Below are 13402 nucleotides of genomic sequence, written 5' to 3' on the forward strand. Positions count from 1 at the left end.
AGAACAGTATCCAGTAGATTGCAACAAAGACCGCTCAATAAAAACGGAGCTCTAAGAGCCAACAGACCTTACATGAATTGTGAAATTGTTGTCTTCGAGCAACTTTCATAAAAACATTGAGTTTGTGCAAAAACTTAGTTTTAATTGCTCATTTCTCAATGACCTAATTGAAGAAGAAGGAGATTGATTGAATTTTCAGATGGGTAGAATCATACGTAGCTTGCTTTTTAATCGAACGGCCATGCATCGTCGGCTGCTTATTAGTTTTTTTTTCTCATATATTTACCAAATACAGGTACACGCTTTTACTTGTATAAATAACGAGTAAAAGGTGTAATGTAAAAGGTGAATGAATCGAATCCCGGCCGCGAGCATATTTTTATGTGAAGGTTATTTTTTTCAAGTCAATAAAACGTACGTTATGGTTACGTGCTATATTTACTCACATATCTGCTCGATAGGGACGGACAGGCGCAATTTCACTAGCCGCCAGAAGCCCGGTGTTTTTTGGCGAAATTATTTTTCGCTAGTTCTATTGATCGGTGTTACGAGTACGAAAAGTGGCTCCAGAGCCTTTTGGGACGATTCAAAAAAGTGCCCCAGTATAGCGCGCCTAGATGCTGCATTCACTGCAACGAGACTATAATCCCACCGCCAGAAATCATTGGGCCACAATTCATTAACCAACTATGTCGAAACTCGTGCCACAGTCCAATATTTTTGGTGGCGTTATATAATTTTAGCAGGATTTCAATCTGCTTGGCTGGTCGCTTCATTTTAACGTCAAACAACGTCACGACAATGTGTTCACTCACGCAGTAACGCCCATAGAGGACGTGGCTTGTTTGCGTTTTCCTCTCTGCCATACTACGAACCACGAATAGAACTACAGCCTAGACCATTTATCAAGTATCCTCGCTCTTCGCGCCGCAGACAGCACTGCTTGACGCGGGAGCTGACGCAAGTCCCTACAAACTTTTACTCTTACAAAAACCTTGAAGCCTCAATAGTATCTTCCACCACACTAATGGAAAAGTGTAAAAAGAAATCGTTATACGCCTTAATAAGCTACTTCTTTTCCTATTTTTATGCACGCAGTAGCGAACGCAAGGGAACAGCAAGTATTCTCTCACGTTTCTAGAACAAAGACAAACTCATAAAACTTACGATTTAGAACAATATTTTATATATATATCAGTAACTCTTGATAGAATCCTTAAAACATTGTGTTCGTTTGATTGAATTGTTTCAGTAAGAAACGTGTTGCTAAGGGTAAGTCTACCATTTAGCCTAGACTTAATACAAATCGATGAAGACACATGTTCACTTATCCGTATAGTCTTTTCTCTTGAATAGGCCACAACGTGCTAGCCTATAGGACCGGTCACACTAAGAGAAATTTTAAACATGAAATCCTACAGTTGCGTGTTCTAGTTCTTTTTCTGTCGGCCAAGACTTCGGCAAGAAGCAGGCCTTCAGAATCGTATCGTACATTTCTAGCGAAAATCGGTACTTACCTTGTTACTTACCTTACTGATACTTAACTTGTTTTGTCTCTTCTAGTCACCATGTTTAAACGGTATATCATGGCCTGCTGGCACTGGGCTTGCTTGCTCACATGGAGTTTAGTTAAAAACATGTGTTAAAGAAAAAGAACTCGAAAGTCTCTTTTACATGCCTACATTATTTAAATCAACTTTATGTATTCTAAAATTAATATTTCCTGCATTTCTAAAGTGAGCTACAATAAAAAACATTTTCATCTTTTATAACTACTGTGCCAAATAAAAAAGATTTAAGACAAATATTGTAAAATACAAATAAAATAGATAGTTTAGATTAAAATGATTGTACTTTACCGGTATTATTACCAGTACTTCGATGAGTTACAACAGAATACAAGCGTGTGAGTATCAAAATTAAACACACTATGTGTACTTCAGTAATTGAACTCGTGTGCATGGCCCATTCGCACCATACAGCTTTACTGTCTAACATTTATCAGGGCGCAGCTCGGTACACCGCTCTGTACTCAGGAAAGATGTAGCTGACAAGAAAAAGGAAACGAATACGGTATAGTTGAAGGGCGGACTAAACAGAAACAGTTATTCTCGGTAACGACTACAGTAAGCTCACTGCTTGCGGGAAAGATGAACAGGCCGAATGCTTGTTTATTAGGCCCGCCAGTCGTTCAGTACAAATAAGACAATCTGCAATGGCGCTACGGTAGTAAAAAAAAAAAACTTTATATAAAGGTAACGTCGTGTTTCTCTAGGAGCTTTCTGTGTAGAGATTAAAATCTAGATTCTTCTTTTAACATTTAGGTTCAACACATAACGTTTCAAGGCCCTTCGGGTACGTTATTTCGGCTTCGGCTTTCATTGAACTTTTTTGAATATGCCCAGGATCGAATCCTAAGGTAGATCTAGGTGGGAAACGCTTCCATTGACCTGCTTTACCTTTCTGAATGTTTGAGAATATTATTTCAAGTTTCATTCGAACAATTATTAGATGTAATATACTGGGATGGTCACTAAAAGGGACAGCTTCAACTGTTTTCTTCACATGCAAACGAAACCTGCGTATTACAATAAGATAGACTTTTGACCTTTAAATAGTAAAAAAAGCTTTCCAGGTTTAAACAAGTATATATATACACGTGTAAGTAAATCGCAATATCAGCTGCATTGTAAACTAGATTTTAGTTTGCGAGGTTGGAGGACATCTGTTCAGTTTGCAGGTTCTTCCTCTTGGCTTCCATATCGGTCTTATTCAAGGTTTAGCTCGTTAGCTCAGTTGCGATTATGCAATCCTGTCGCCCCGGGCTTCTTTCCAAGCCGGGCATTATTTCATTGTGTCTGCCACTGTATTTCTTCAGAAAAGCCGTTTTTATATACACCGGTTAGTGCGTGTCTATTGTGCTTTGATGGGCCTGGGATCCGAGTTTGTTCGATGAACGCTTTTCTAGCCATGTGGCTCGCCACCAGATCTCAGAGTAGAATTTTTATTTCCGTCAAGACGGTAGCACATGGGCATGGCAAAACGATGCCATCCCACTGTTTGGGAAAGGATCGAAATGGCGTACGATAGGATGAACCTCGTACCACCATCTCGTTCCAGAGTCGCTTATGTCTTCAGCGAAAGAGCCCATAAACCATCCAACAACCCAGAAAGAAAGCGTAAAGAGTACGAGGGAGAATGTTGAACGTTGCCTCGTTGTATACATACAGCTTGAATCTGTTGCCATGTCACTACCCCTCGTGCAAAATCTACGCTGCGAATTCTCTCTTTCCCAATTGACGCGAGCAAACTGAAAGTGAGAACCTTAGCAGCGAAATGTTTCTAAAAGGGGTTCGTCTAACCGTGGCCATGACCTGTTGTGCGATGCTGTGGTTTGCGATCTGGCTTTAACGTGGGTGGAGCGGCCATAGCTTTTCTGGCCCTGGCGTACGATATTCTGAGAGGCCTCGTTGTCGTCGTCGCCGCCACCGCCACTTCCATGCTGCTACATGAAGACTTTTACTGTCACGAGCTTCCACCCCATCCAGACAGCCGTCGATTCAATGGATGGGCAGATACATGCGCTTCAATGGCAGCAGACCTTTGTCAAGATCATAGCGGGTACTACCCACTACGACGATTGGTAGGCACGTGGCGATTGAAGATGGACGACAAACCTATAATGGGGAATTAAAAGGGAAATAGAATAGACAAGGAAAAGATCAGATTGTAAAAACGCCACATAGCGTGTAACATTGTTTTCGGTGGAGTGGTTGGCGAAAAAATTAATGTTATAATATTGTGACTGCTGCAGGTTATGAATTAGTCGCCTAATTGTGGTAGAGCTAGAGAAGTGCCTTGATTAACGTAGATAATGGATAAATCGCATACGTCCTGATTGATTCCTGTCCCGAACAGATAAACTTGTCGGGGTCTTGTTGCGATTTTAATGGGTCAAACAAACGTATATATTCTAATTTTTACACAGCTAACTATAAAAACATAGACATGCAGTTTATTAACTGCAAAGTCTACAGCAGTAGATGAAGCTTTATAGGATGGTTCATGCACGCGATGTTTGTAAAACGTATTTACTAAAAAAACTTAAAAAGCATTGCGTTATTTACTTATATTCACCAAGGCTACCATGTACCTCAGTAACGTATTTCTCGAACCTCGCTTATAAAAAAAATTATTCCTCGCTAGAAGGCTTCTTCAGAACGTCGTGTATCAACTAAGGACATTTAGTTTAGAACGGATTTTTCCTCAAAATTTATCTTTTTACTTGAACGAGGCCCAAAAACAGTGCGTTGGCAGAAACGTATTAACAAGATGCGCTACTCATTAACCGCTGTTGTATGCCTCGTCTCTATTCAGTGAGCACGAAATGACAATAGGGACTTTAACGTGTGCTACAAACTAGCAACCAGCATCTCTAATAGGAAAGTCAAAGCTCTAGGAATCAGCAGTAACATGGCGACATGCCCTAGACTGCAATGGTAGTACGGTTAGGTCTTGTTTGTGTTTTGGCTCAGTTCGTAGCCTTCGGTTGGACCGGGGGAACTGGCTTAACGTCGATTCGCACGTGTAGCTACCTCCTAACAACGTAAGCTGACACTATGGTCGCTAACAAGAATCTGAAATCGCATTTGCATCTCCTGAGCATCCGGGCGAGCGATTCGGATCAGCAGTAGGAAAAAAAACGCCATCGGAGCCAGCATCGGAATAAATATCAGCTGACTTCGTCACGTTGTCTAAGAACGAACGCCTCCTAACTCATCCCGTCTGAAACAACACCACGCTAGCTGCTGCTATATAGAGAAGTCATTAAGCATCAGCCTTTACCCGCCCTTATCCTATTCCAATCTTGGCCATATAGCTAGGCACCATTTGTTTAGAAAGTCAGCCTGTTCGGCTAACGCTTACCACTCAGGACGAAAAAGTCAACAGGCTCCGCCTTAAACGCAAACGATACATTGTGTTTTCGTCGGTCGAACCAGCTAAGTCCTATGGGCGTGCTGTGTACAGCTACGTGTCATCGTGGCACATATTGTGGCTGTCTGGTGCTTCTGTAAGCGCTCCTAATTCGACTGCCTAGACGGGGACGACAAATACTATCAAGTCATATTTGACTGTAATCGAAAGCAACCTTAACCGGCTCCTATAGAGAATAAAAGGCAAACGCATGGGGTTGGAAATGCTCATGGGGTTAGATGATAACGCATTGTGTAACAATGCATGTGATTCTAATAGTTGTTTCCCTGCAGAGAGTTGGTCATCCTCGATAATTTGAGACAAATTGGAAGCCTGAGTTTTCGCCTAACGGGCCGCGTTTTATAACGCTGATAATGGACTGCAGATGATTCTATTTTCTTCATAAAACGAGGGCCAATTGAAGTAACGCAGCTGTATTGTGCCGTTTAAAATGGTGGAAATAAACACAGAATTTCAACAATGCCACACGATACGAACTGGGACTGTCTAAAATCAATAGAAGCCAACTTACGAAGACACAAAATGTTTTTGGCATATTCAAAAGGTCAAAACAGTAATATCTGTTCTTTCAGCTAACTCAGCTAAATTCCTAGCGTAAAATTAGCCACACTGGACTTGCAGGGAACACCCGAGATTCTTTATATTTCTTCATAAAAACGGTGTAATAAAGATTATCTCTTCAAGTAGTGATATTAACTGCATTTTTTGTCACGTCCTAACAATAAGCTAAATAGTTCATCACGTTACGCTTGCCGTGTAATCCTACATCTCAGGCCTGTTGGCAGATTATTGGGTAAACGCATACATAAATAGTCATATAGCGTACGTTTAACATGTTATGGAATAACTGACCTAATGCAATGGTGTCAATTGCGCTATACCCTGTGACTTTCGATTCGTACGTTCTTGGCCTACAACCGCCTGTAAGGCAAATAGTAGACAAAACGCTATGGGGATTTTGCTTAGGACTGCTATCAGGCGTTGTTCTAAACGTTTGGTATTCAGCTGAGGACGACGCCTGGTTTTGGACCGAACAAATGTTTTGAATTTTACCACTGATATTGCCGTCAGGTATGATTTTAGGAGGCTGGCCCTTAACATAATACAATGTGTACCTACAGCAGCTTCAAATGCCAACTTCAACCGTTCATCAACATTCGCAAGTTAATTCGTGGGCACCAATCTCACAATCATCAGATGCCTAGTTTAGGCCCCGACTAAGACTCAATAAAGTTTTCTTTAAATAATTTGTGCTTCTAATATCAGCTCAGCACACCGCGTCTGACCAGCTGGAACCTTATTGCATTTGCTATCCGTTAGATACACGAAAATATTGCCACCGCGCCATGGACATTTCATGCCTTTAACGTTTCAGTCCTACCAAAAACAACCTAGCTGAAACGTTCATAGTCCAATCGAAGACCTTGAACCTGAATAGTCGCCAAACAACACGACGGGAGTGCAAACGATGCTGCTCGACGAGTTCCAGTGTGTCTATATGCGTTATAATAATCATAATGTAACGTTTTTACATTTTGAGAAAAGCGGGGAGATTTGCATCCACATTTAAAAATGGTAGCAATAGATAGCGTTCTTTCCATCGTTCGATTCCTTCTTAACCGCTGTCATTTCTAGTGAACATTGACTTTAACCTTGTTGACTTTGCGTCCGATGACTGGCCCTTCCTGACATGTCTGGCCATTTTGTTTTAAAAATACGTGAGCCTTGGGCTGTGTGTGTCTCGTGTGGAACAGAAAATAGTTTACGAACCAAAGTACGACTCAGGCTGGATGTATGAACGGTACAAACGCACTGGACTTTTTTGCCATGTGAGCACGGATGCTGTCGCTAGTTTGCTAATAGTATAATTAATGGGACGTTGTGCTATTAATATCTACTGTACATTGTCGACCCGTAATAAGATCTTGTAATAATAATATTGATAATAAGATTGCTCATGCTAGAGACACAGATGTGAGTGAGTTGTTGACAAAAATATTCTCATTTTTCAATCTGTGCATGGACCAGGTCTTGGCGATCGCTACTTAAAATGAAATTTCGGACTGCGTATATTCAGTCTTGTGGGACGGAAAGGTTCTTGGAGCCTTATTTCGGACAAATTCCAAATCATTCGATGGGACACTTTGATGATGAATGTGTTTTTACGCTACAACTTTTTTATGTATATTTCTCACGTGCTTCCATGCGCAATCAGAAAGACGTACGTCACATTTGACGTTGATATAAAAGAAACTGGCAAAAACGATTACCAAACATTTTCATTGTTGTTAAGGTGACCTAAGTTACACTTGTATTACTTCAGCGCGATATCTCCTGTTAAGATAATACCGAACGAACTTACCCTAAGCACTCAGAAGAAAGCGATAACGGCCAGATAATAAAGAATATAAAATATTATTTGTGTTCGAAACGTCGTAGGTATATGAAGGGTATCTATAATTTTGTCTTGTGCCGACAAAAAGGATTCATTCGTGTAAAGTATGATGGGTTTTGGTGCCTAAGAAATCCCTGATATATTAAAAGATTTTCTTTGGATGGATTTTTAACGCTATAGGTGTTACAAAAGGTACGTGAATAAAGGGTACAATACACCAGCTTGATTTTGTTCCATTATCCAACAACATTATGTTAAACAAATATGCAACATCAGCGCTCTAAAAGTTCACTAAAACAGCAAATGTAGACAGGTTTTCAATTTGTAGTTACGTATATATATGTTTCAAGCCTTTGACAACTCAACAGTATGTCGTTGCAAATGCTGTCCGATCCTAATTAACTTTATTGACTAATCTTCATATACGAGGCCAGTTTTCCAAACTTTAGCCCAAGAGCATTTGGGTCATTTAGAAGGGAAACAATCCGTACGGAACCACAAGAATGTGAACCGTCATATACAGCATACTATATATACATTCCAATAGACTCTAAGACCAAATTCTGATTGCAGTTTCCTTGAATTTTGAAAAAAGGCCCGCAGCTAATTTTTGACGGGGTGTTTTTTACAGCGAGATCATTCATTATCGGTGTCCATATCTGTGTGCAGCGACATGCACATCCTGCGGAACTCCATTCAAAGCACGCTATTTAATCTCGAAACGCAAACTGTAGAGTATTCATTCTTTTATTTATAATAGTTTAATATAATACTTCAAGTGTTAGAAAGTAGAAAAGCTTTGCTGATCAATCGCCAACGACCCAATAAATAGCTTCGAAACTTCTGCAAGCTATGGAGAGAAATCAAAGGCAAAGGCAAAAGCATAACAAACAGACAGGGTCCTTTATTAAATCGGTTGAAAAAAGACTTTGTGTAATCGTTACCAATTACGCGAACTACATGTTCGGTTCTAATCGCAAGCGTCAAACGTTACGGGGTCGATCGCAGATATCTAGCTGGATAACCCACAACAAAGCCATTAAGAGGGAAAACTCTGTTGTGCATGATGGGATACGGCACAATTTGGCCCCTTCAGAATGACCCTTATTTAAATCAACGCAAAATCCTTTGGCCGAGAGTAGTTTCATGTTATTAAGTTCGAGCCAAAGAGTCGAGACTTTTACCGCAAGGGAATCCGTAAGCCGCTTAATAAATGATAAAGGAGCATAAAGGATGCTTCGATGATGCAAATCTTAATACTGTTTAAGGAAAAAAAAGTTAACCTTACCCAAGAAAGCTAAATATCTATTATTACAATAGCCATTTGAAACTTAAGGATTTCATTATATATAACTAAACATGAAAAAAATTACACTGACTTATGTTTGTCGCGAGCATCTTTATTTGGTACAATTTTCAACCGCAACTTCACCTGAAATAAAGTTAACATGAAGAATATTTGAAGCCTCGTAATCTCATTAGCGTTTCGATCGTTTTCACTGCATCGCTCTGGTGCAGTACTAATGTCGATCATAGATAGCTACGAAGGCGACGTAAATTCAATGGGAAAACGCTGCTAGTGATAAATTCTAGCCAAAGTTTTGGCTAGACCAACGTCTACTTTCCCAGTAACCGTCATTAATTGATTATTCAGCCATGACTCTTTCTGCTATTATAGATCAAATGGATCTTCTTTCATGGCAGTGATTAGAGGTTGAATTCGATGTGAGTCTCACATCCCGTTTGATCGTGTAATCGTTAATGCGTACTGAGTGTGTAGGAACGACGTGAAGAACGTCGTTATCATCAACTGCGGATCAAAAGGATAACATTTGCCAACAGATAAACATATTCTACCGGCCACTACGAGATGGAATCTTTCAACTTATCTGTGAAACATTGCTGATCTCCTTTTTTTTTTTTTGAGAATTTGATTGTTTTTCATGATTCGTTAGCGTTTAATGAGAAATTAAACTTAGGACTCCAGCGGAAAGTTGCACCCGCAGAACACGCTATGGGTACTATCGACTGACATTTCTAACTACTTAGGCAAGTTTACCTCAGCTACTGAAACAAGATGAAAAACTCAATCCGGTCAGAGAGATGCTGAGATTCGTCGGCTCCCGGCTGTCAGCACAGAGCTACTGCTATTACAAACAGTCTATTCGCGCTCGTACTTATTTAGTTCAGTGTTAAGTTTACTCGAACGCGACAACTCATCTAGACGAGGAAAAGAAATAAGTTAACCAACTTCTGGCCAATTGTGAATAAGCTTCACTGTCGAGGAGTGACACGTCGGCTGAGTATATGAGTACACGCATATATGTATATATATGCCTGTACTCATACTCTGTCCGGGTGTAATCTGGGGCAGAAGCGAAAACAGGAGAGCGAGAAAGCAAGCGTCGCTTCGCAGACGTAGATTCACACATCTTACCAACGAGCATACACGTACAGAATAACCAACTTAGATTAACTAGGACCAATCTGCTTGATCAGCCGTAAGTTGTTGTTGTTGGATCGAGATTCCAGTAAGACCTTTAACACCTAAGGAGCGTCTTTAAAGCTAACTCTGTTCCGAGCAAGCTTTTGGCAAACTTCTTTCACTGTGGAGAGCCTGTGGAGTAGTAATCCTTTCTTCTTACAAGTAATCGACCTGGTCGTGCTAGGCACGGCATCGCTTCGGTATAGGAAGCCATGCCCGTGGGCTGACAGAGATAGCTAGTCGCTAGGCTACTTACTACTACAACAACTATTAATACGAAAGGGTTTCTTCTAAGGCGCGGTAGTTTCAAGGACCCCGGAAAGGGCGGGTTCATATAGCTCGTGGCTAAAGTCTCGACAGGATCCATCTTATAGGACTCCAGGGGGCAGCGGCAACCCTCTACGATGGGAGGAGCTTCGCGCCAACCGCGCGTAAACCAACTGGTTGTAGTACGGCCAAGGAAAGTAGTAGTAAGTATTCCCCGCAGTGGTAATGAAAAAAGTTTGATCTGTTTACGCGACCACCGTCACCAGCTTGAGACACAAGCGTCGTCTTCGACGCTGTCGACTTCCCACTGGGCCCCACCCATATACCAGAAGCACCGAAACTTCGATGAAAGGGAGCCGTTGCTTGTAATTCTATCATGGACATACAGAAAACCAAGCGGGCTTTGAGGAAAGATGGGTTATTGGGATGGGGGCCTTCGAGGCCACCGAGTCTCTTTATAAAGTGCATGCAGACTGCCGAAGACGAATCCACGGTCTCACCCGCTGCTGCCGCAGCGCTCATTCCTGACGAACTCTACTGGATATAGGGCGACAGAGCGAAGGATCGCAAACGGCCGGGTTGATAGTTTACGAGGGGGCGCATAGCTGGGTAACGGATGGGGCCCGCTGTAAGACTGCGTAGTACGTCGAGCATGGTAAATAGGGGTGACAGGGTCAGAAACGTGGGGATCGCCTTGATCGTCGGAACCTTCCGTTCTCCCCATCATGGTGGTGTGGAGTTGGGGCTATCTATTTGGACCAGTCGATCTAAGGCGACTATAGGCGTCTGTGTGCGTGTGAGAGTGTGTGTGTATATGCATGCTCGTGTACGATTCCTTGTATTCATAGTAGGCGTGATGCAGGAGAGCCAGCTGCTCACTGGCCTCATCGAGACTCTCTCTTCGATTAAACTCGACAGAGAGACAACCCGCCTTAAACTCCTACTGCCCTCCAATTCAGTGGGCACTTGTATGTCTGGACGTTGCGACGAGGGCGCAAACCAGAGGAAGATTTAAGGGAGAGAGCCAGAGAATGCAGGAATGTTAGTAGTGCGCCGGTTGTGCGTTTCCGTTGACCGCTGCACTAGCTAGCTGCTCGCATCGCTACTGCTGCTAATGCCGCCAATGTTGATATGGCTGCCTATTTCTTCAAAACGAAGATTCACTTAGCTTCTGTAAATTCGTAACTAGCTGGGTTCAAGCAGAGTGGGTTTCTGTAGGTTCGTGGCTCACAGGGCCTATCTCGGGACTAAGTACTACCAGGGCTTGCTTGTTCAGGCCACTCCGTCCTACGAAAATCTATCTTGAGATGCTGATAAGGCTCAGCGAGAGGGAAAAACACAGAAAGATATCACACAGTGGTAGGTGCTGTACTAACTTCTTTCGAATACCAAAAGAGCCTGGACGTCTAGGCTAGGGAATAGTCAATAAGAGGAAAGAACGTCTAGCTAACTGATCCGAACCGCTGCCTCACACATCTATCGACGAGACACAGACGAAGCTAGCCCTCCACTAGCTAGAGAAGCTGGCTAAATAGGGCAACGAAGCTCATGGAGACTGTTTGCAGGCCTGCGTAAAGATCGAGGAAGGGCGCAAAGACGGGGCGGCCATATCAGGAGTAAATTCAGAAGCATTCAGGAACAGCTTTGCTGGCTAGCAGGCATAGCAAATCTCCATAACCAAACCACTTCCTTTGTCCGCTGAACAGGCCAAAGTCTGAAAGCGGCGCCTGAACCGAAGTTAAGTCTGCTTCGGGGCAGAGGAAAACAGGGCGCGAGGGGGGCGCCTGCTAGGCTACCCAACGTTTCGAAACAAAGAGTTTGAATATGAGAATAGGCGGTCACGCTGACCGTCGTCGTATCTGCTGGCCTTCGATGTCTTCTGTGACCAACGCGCGCGGGCATGCAGAGGTGAACCGCGTTCGTTTATTCTTTGCTACCATCAAGTCGGTCGCATAGCAGGGGATTAGTAGACTACAAAGACGCATGCGAGCCTGTATTCACTCATGTATAAGTCTTAAAACTGGGTAACTGACTGCGCTGTGTCCGCACAAAGAAGCCATGCGCACTCACTAGCCCGCGTGTTGTATGTCCGTTGACCACCACACGCCCATCTTATTAGTGGATTGTATAGTAGACCTGCGCACGTTCATCGCAATTGAAATGCTTTAAAGAACCTGATTTAATCCTCTGTATTTAGACGAAATGGTTCAGGTCGACGGTTACATGCTGCTGACGGAGCAACGACGTTTCGAAAGGATGCGGTGATGGCAAATTGAAGAGAAGCGTCACTTGATTTTGTATGTGACAGAAGTTCACAGAAAGAGTAGCTGCTATTCAGTTGGCGGCTTAGAACACATTCTAGCCCTCGGGCTGACGTTGTTTGCTAATTTTCGACTATAGGACCCGCTACAATAACTCATTAGTCCATATGCGCGCATATTTCTGGAGTACAGAAAACAGAATCGTATAATCCTTTCAACTCATGATTACACACCTGTGACACATTGCAGTTGACAGGTACGCCGATTTCTATGCTACGCTTGATAAGCAAGCTAAATAAAAAAAAATTCGGAACGACAGCTACGTACCCTATACAGACTATACTGCATCATCATTTCTGGAAAGGCCAGCCCCTAATTTTGAAAAATCTCGTAAAGTTCACACGAAAATTTTAGATCTTACTATAAAAATTCAATGGCTTTTTTTTTTCGCCGCTCGTTTATTGAGTTTCTTATAGGCATGTTAGAGTTCTCGGAGAAAAAGTGCATTTTAACGGTTTTCTAACGGGGTGCAACAGGCTACGATAATCTGTTGGTGTATACTTTAAAATGATTAAACTGTTTAACTTTCGTTCAGGGGAGCTCTGTAAAATTGTAATTGTATTTAAAAATCTTCCCTATGGTTTAACATAATTTTTTATTTTTTTGTTTTATTTATTTAACAAGAATTTTGAAGTGCATCGGCATTACTGCGTAAGAGCGTTTGACCTATCTACTGTTGAATTAAAAACAAATTAAAACACTGATCAAATAGCTAAATCTAAACGTAATTATTACATAGAATTTTCTTGAATTTACCTTACGGCTTTGGAAAATCAAACGTAAGGAAATGGCGTTATTTCAAGTTAAAGATAAGTCCACGGGAAGCGCCAGTAAAGACTAAATGTTTGAATCGACCTACTTTTCCATTTTGTCTTTCAAGGTGAATTCTCTGTAATCTTTCATTTTCTAGCACTATGGTTTTATATAGGTACTGCCGCC

At 42.0% G+C, this 13402-nt stretch overlaps 1 long non-coding RNA gene across 2 annotated transcripts in view; it reads left to right on the forward strand.

Annotated features, from left to right (window-relative positions):
• LOC111247617 (uncharacterized) overlaps positions 1 to 13402 on the forward strand; it is a 76518-nt gene that overhangs the window by 39036 nt on the left and 24080 nt on the right. The window lies entirely within an intron of this gene.

Source organism: Varroa destructor, unplaced genomic scaffold (genome assembly GCF_002443255.2).
Source record: "Varroa destructor unplaced genomic scaffold, Vdes_3.0 BEIS01000003.1, whole genome shotgun sequence".
Classification (NCBI taxonomy): Eukaryota; Metazoa; Arthropoda; class Arachnida; order Mesostigmata; family Varroidae; genus Varroa; species Varroa destructor.